This window comes from Jaculus jaculus, chromosome 13, assembly GCF_020740685.1.
Source record: "Jaculus jaculus isolate mJacJac1 chromosome 13, mJacJac1.mat.Y.cur, whole genome shotgun sequence".
NCBI classification, from domain to species: domain Eukaryota; kingdom Metazoa; phylum Chordata; class Mammalia; order Rodentia; family Dipodidae; genus Jaculus; species Jaculus jaculus.
In genome coordinates, this window is record NC_059114.1 from 33,251,518 (window position 1) to 33,257,517 (window position 6,000).

Below are 6,000 nucleotides of genomic sequence, written 5' to 3' on the forward strand. Positions count from 1 at the left end.
ACACATAAAAGGGATACAAATTGGAAAGGAAGAAATCAAGTTATCACTATTTGCAGATGACATGATTCTATACATAAAGGACCCTAAAGACTCTACTAGCAAGCTGTTAGAGCTAATCAAAACCTACAGCAATGTAGCAGGATACAAAATAAATACACAGAAATCAGTAGCCTTCATATATGCTAACAACAAACACACAGAGGATGAAATCAGAGAATCACTCCCATTCACAATTGCATCAAAAAAAATAAAATACCTTGGAATAAACCTAACTAAGGAAGTAAAGAATCTATACAATGAGAACTTTAAGACACTCAAGCGAGAAATTGCAGAAGACACTAGAAAGTGGAGAAACATCCCTTGTTCCTGGCTTGGGAGAATCAATATCGTGAAAATGGCAATCTTACCTAAAGCAATCTACACATTTAATGCAATCCCTATCAAAATTCCAAAGGCTTTCTTCATGGAAATAGAAAAAACAATCCAAAAATTCATTTGGAATCATAAAAAACCTCGAATATCTAAAATAATACTGAGCAACAAAAAAGAGGCTGGTGGTATCACCATACCTGATTTTAACCTATACTACAGAGCCATAGTAACAAAAACAGCATGGTACTGGCACAAAAACAGACATGTAGATCAGTGGAACAGAATAGAGGACCCAGATGTAAGCCCAAGTAGCTATAGCCACCTGATATTCGATAAAAATGCCAAAAATACTCATTGGAGAAGAGACAGCCTCTTCAACAAATGGTGTTTTGAAAACTGGATAAATATCTGCAGAAGGATGAAAATAGATTCTTCTCTCTCGCCATGCACAAGAATTAAGTCCAAATGGATTAAAGACCTTAACATCAGACCGGAAACTTTGAAACTCCTAGAGGAAAAAGTAGGGGAAACCCTCCAACATATTGGTCTTGGCAAAGACTTTCTAAATACAACCCCAATTGCTCAGGCAATAAAACCACAGATTAACCACTGGGACCTAATGAAATTACAAAGATTTTGCACCGCAAAGGACACAGTGAAAAAAGCAAAGAGGCAACCTACAGAATGGGAAAAAATCTTCGCCAGCTATATATCTGATAAAGGATTAATATCTAGGATATACAAAGAACTCAAAAAGTTAACTAATAAGGAATCAAACAGGCCAATCAAAAAATGGGCTAAGGAGCTAAATAGAGAGTTCTCAAAGGAAGAAATACGAATGGCATATAAGCACCTAAAAAAATGTTCTACGTCACTAGTCATCAGGGAAATGCAGATTAAAACTACATTGAGATTCCATCTCACTCCTGTCAGATTGGCCACCATCATGAAAACAAATGATCATAAATGTTGGCGGGGATGTGGAAAAAAAGGAACCCTTCTGCACTGCTGGTGGGAATGCAATCTGGTCCAGCCATTGTGGAAAACAGTGTGGAGGTTCCTAAAGCAGCTAGAGATTGATCTACCATATGACCCAGCTATAGCACTCCTAGGCATATATCCAAAGGACTCATCTCATTTCCTTAGAAGTACATGCTCAACCATGTTTATTGCTGCTCAATTTATAATAGCTGGGAAATGGAACCAGCCTAGATGTCCCTCAACAGATGAGTGGATAATGAAGATGTGGTACATTTATACAATGGAGTTCTACTCAGCGGTAAAGAAAAATGAAGTTATGAAATTTGCAGAAAAATGGATGGACCTGGAAATTATTATACTAAGTCAGGTAACCCAGGCCCAGAAAGCCAAGCGCCACATGTTCTCCCTCATATGGGGATCCTAGCTACAGATGACTGGGCTTCTGTGTGAGAATGAAAATACTTAGTAGCAGAGGCCAGTAAGTTGAAAAGGAGACATAAAGGGTGGAGAAAGGAAGGGAGGAGGATACTTAATAGGTTGATATTGTATATATGTAATTACAATGATTGTAATGGGGAGGTAATATGATTGAGAATGGAATTTCAAACGGGAAAGTGTGGGGGTGGGGAGGGAGGGAATTACCATGGGATATATTTTATAATCATGGAAAATGTTAATAAAAATTAAAAAAAAAAAAAAAAAAAAAAAAATAAAAAAAAAAAAAAAAAAAAAAAAAAAAAAAAAAAAAAAAAAAAAAACCAAACAAACAAAAAAGGAGTAATACTTCAGCAGCCTATAGAGTTGAGGATTCAGTGAGAAGGCTACAACTGAGCAATGGACACACTGCCTGGGGCACAGTAAGCACCTGGCCTGAGGCACATGGAAAGTGCTGGGCTCTCCCATTGGAGCAGGCCCCAAATGGATTCCTGCCTAGCTGGTGGGGGCAGGAGGCTTTCTGAAGGAAGAGCACCTGGAGGAGCACTGGGAATTAGCTGGGTGGACAGAAATGACAGCACAAGCAACATCTCATGTCCCCAGGGTCAGAGATGGATCCTGATGAGCTGGCTTCTACCAGCCTTGCCTTCCTCCACTTAAACATGCTCTGTCAGAAAGGGGCTCCTGCCATCCGAGGTGAGGAACCTTGTGAAAATCACATCCTAGCCCAAGGCCAGACACAAACTGCGTGCAAGTCTGGGCTCCTTGGGTTCCCTTGAGGCCAGCCAGGAGCTTTCAAGGGCAGTGGTCTCAGACTTAATCCAGCAGGCCTGGCTGGACCTGGCATCTGCCCTTGAACAGGTGCCTCTGTGACTTTCAGACTGGGGTCTTTGTGTTGGGTTTTGAAGCACACACCTTTAGAGTCCTGTAGGCTGTTAACCCATGCACTATGGGATTAAGCCTGAGTGCCTAGCCAGGTCAGAGGACTTTGTACGTGGGCTTAGGGGAGCCTCAGTTCTCACCATTCTGCCCTAAAGGTATTTATCCCTTCTCCAGTATATCCCTCTGGCTTGACAGACTCCACCCTTTCCTCAGGCCAATGCTAACACCACTGTTCTGGAAGAAGCCTTCACAGTGACTTGCCATCCTGCATCCTCCACAACCACACTTAGAGCTCTCCTCCAAACATGGCAGTCTTGTCTAAATGAATATCAAAATGAGCCTACATATTGTTGGAAATGTGATAAGGGTAAGGAGACCAGATGTGCTTCCCTGTCCCTGGAGGGTGGCCAACGTCACAGACTGCGGAACCAGAGTTTGCCTCCTTGTCTCGGCAAAACTGCTTCTGGACAGGAAACAGAGCTGCTGGAGGGCCACTGTGCAGCAGCAAGACAGGTGGTGCTCCAAAGGGGCAGATCTGCCCCCACTAAGGGAGCCTAGGCTATAGCTTTCCATAGCAGAAATCATGCAGGGCACTCCCTGGGAGTTTTGAGGAGTACAGGGACTGGTATGGGCCAGGTCACCTAGTTAGCTGGAGCAGCAACCCCCTATCTGGGCCTGAGATTGTGCTTCTGTTTTCTCAAGGCAGTTGTGGGATCCAGATAAGCCATGGGCCCTCCTGATCTTCCCTTTCTTGATCTATTCACTTTACTGAATCTCTGTGACCCCGGCTTGGGTGAGAAAATGGAAATGAAAATGCTTTGTAAACAATACATGTTCAGTGTCCCCAAGAAAGATATGAACCCAGAAGTCTGAGATGAAAATACAACAGATTTGACCACACATAGAGTAAAAAGTTTTGTGTAACACTAAAGAACATTAAAAGAGAAGTGGCATCCTTGTGAAAAATATTTTCAAGTCGGGCATGGTGGCACACACCTTTAATCCCAGCACTGTAGGCAGGGGTAGGAGGATCTCTGTGAGTTCAAGGCCACACCTACATAGTGAATTCCAGGACAGCCTGGGTTAGAGCAAGACCCTACCTCAAAAAAAATTTTTTTCAACATTTGTACAAGAGGGTTAACAGATTTTAAATTGTCCCAACAAATCAATAAAGGATATAAAAAGAAGAATAAACCAAGGATAGAAGAATGGACACCGAACACATAAAAATGTTCATCAGAAATCCAGGAGGTAAATATTTAAAACACTGGCAAATTAACATGGAGATTTTGTGTGTGCACATGTGTGTGTGGGTGTGTACACATGCGCAGTGCTGGGGATTTATGGTTTAGGGCCTCACACTTGCTAGGCAAGCAAGCTTTTTCTCCTTCAGCCTGGGAAAAAAAATGTAAAGACCAAAAACGTCTGGTGTCAGCAAGAACATGGTGAGCTGGGCTTCCTACATACTGCGGTGGGAGTACTGCGCAGCCGCACAGGCTCTGCCAGAGCATGGAACCGCCACATCGCAATTTACTCTTTGACCATCCTTCTAGAAGTGAATCCTACTCAAATGATTGCATTTGGGCCCAAAGATTTAGGTGTCAAGATACTTACTATAGCGCTATTTACAATGGAGATCCAAATGCAGCAACTTAAAAAACTTAAAAAACTGGGTAACTAGGAGTGGTGATGCATTCCTTTGATCCCAGCACTCAGGAGTCTGACTTAAGAGGTTCACTGTGAGTTTGATGCCAGCCTGGGGCTACAAAGGGAGTTCCAGATCAGCCTGGGCTACAGTGAGCCCCTACCTCAAAATGCCCCCAAAATCAAAAGACAAACAAATAACAACAAAAGACCGGGGGTAACATGGTGTGCGGCAGTGCACATCTGTCATCCCAGCACTCAGGAAGCTGAGGCCAGAGGATCATGAATTTGAGACCAGCTAGGCTGCCTTGTCTCAAGGAATAAAATCAAATCAAGCCAAACAAACAAGAAAATCAAGGTAAATCTCTGTGTACTTACATAAAAAGAATTTTTAAGATGCATGGTTAAGTAATAAAGCCCATGCAACAAATGTTTCATAATCTTTTTAATATTTTATTCTTATTTATTTATTTGACAGAGACAGAGGAAGGCAGAGAGAGAGAGAGAGAGAGAGAGAGAGAGAGAGAGAGAGAGAGAGAGAGAGAGAAAGAAAATAGGTGAGCCAGGGCCACTGCAAATGAATTCCAGATGCATGCACCCCCTTGTGCATCTGGCTAATGTGGGTCCTGGAGTATCAAACCTGGGTCCTTTGGCTTTACAAGCAAATGCTTTAACTGCTAAGCCATCCCTCCAGCCCTCATAATATTATTTTTTAAATTATAAAGAATGGGGATTTCTGGTGGTGAGTGGGCCCGGAGCAGGGCGGAGGTGGGCGGTGCCGCGGGTCGGTTCCTGTCGCCACGGGAGGAGGAAGAGGACGACGATGGGCTGGGCGTGCACAATGGAAATAGACTATAATCCCGTGGAGCTAAGCAGTGTGTCAGGATTTGAAGACAGCTCAGAGCTGAATGGGTTTGAAGGAACAGATATGAAGGACATGAGGCTAGAAGCCGAAGCAGTTGTGAACGGTGTTCTCTTTCCTGTTAACAACATGTTTGTCTCGAAAAGCCTGCACTGTGCTGAGAACATAGCCTACATCAACGTGGAAACAAGGAAAGGAGCAGATACTGCCTGGAGCTCACAGAAGCAGGGCTTAGGGTGGTAGATTACGCTTTCGACCAGGTGGATGATCACTTGCAGACTCCCTATCACGAAACCGTCTACTCCTTGTTGGACACGCTCAGCACTGCGTACCGAGACGCATTTGGAAATGCGCTACTTCAGAGACTGGAAGCTTTGAAAAGGGATGGGCAGTCATGACTGACCTTTCCTTGCAGAGGGGCTACTGCTGTTATAGAATGTTAACATAAAACTTGAAACTCATGCATAGAATCATTGTAGAAAATGCCTCTTTGTTTTTCTGTGTTTACCACTTGCTTCAAATTTGGGCTTTTGACTCAGAACATTATTGACTAGCCCATTGTCTTGGTTTCTGATTCATTAAGGGAATTTTGACACCATCACTATGGCGCCATCATTAAGACATTCAGATTTCTTCATAAAGTTTCTTTGCATTTTAATACCTAATCTGTATTCACTCTCTAATTGCAGGGCTTTGATGCTGCCAGCGCTCTCTTTTACACAGGAAATTATAGATTTGCACAGTAATATAGGACCTAGAATTACTTAACTTCAGCCTGGACTCAGCCTGCTAAATTGGGTTTACTACTAGCTTGGACTGACTTT

The 6,000-nt window shown here is 42.9% G+C and overlaps 1 pseudogene; it reads left to right on the top strand.

Moving 5' to 3' along the window:
• Nucleotides 1–5,137: 5,137 nt before the first annotated feature.
• LOC101616445 lies at nt 5,138–5,574 on the top strand (annotated as a pseudogene).
• Nucleotides 5,575–6,000: the final 426 nt, after the last annotated feature.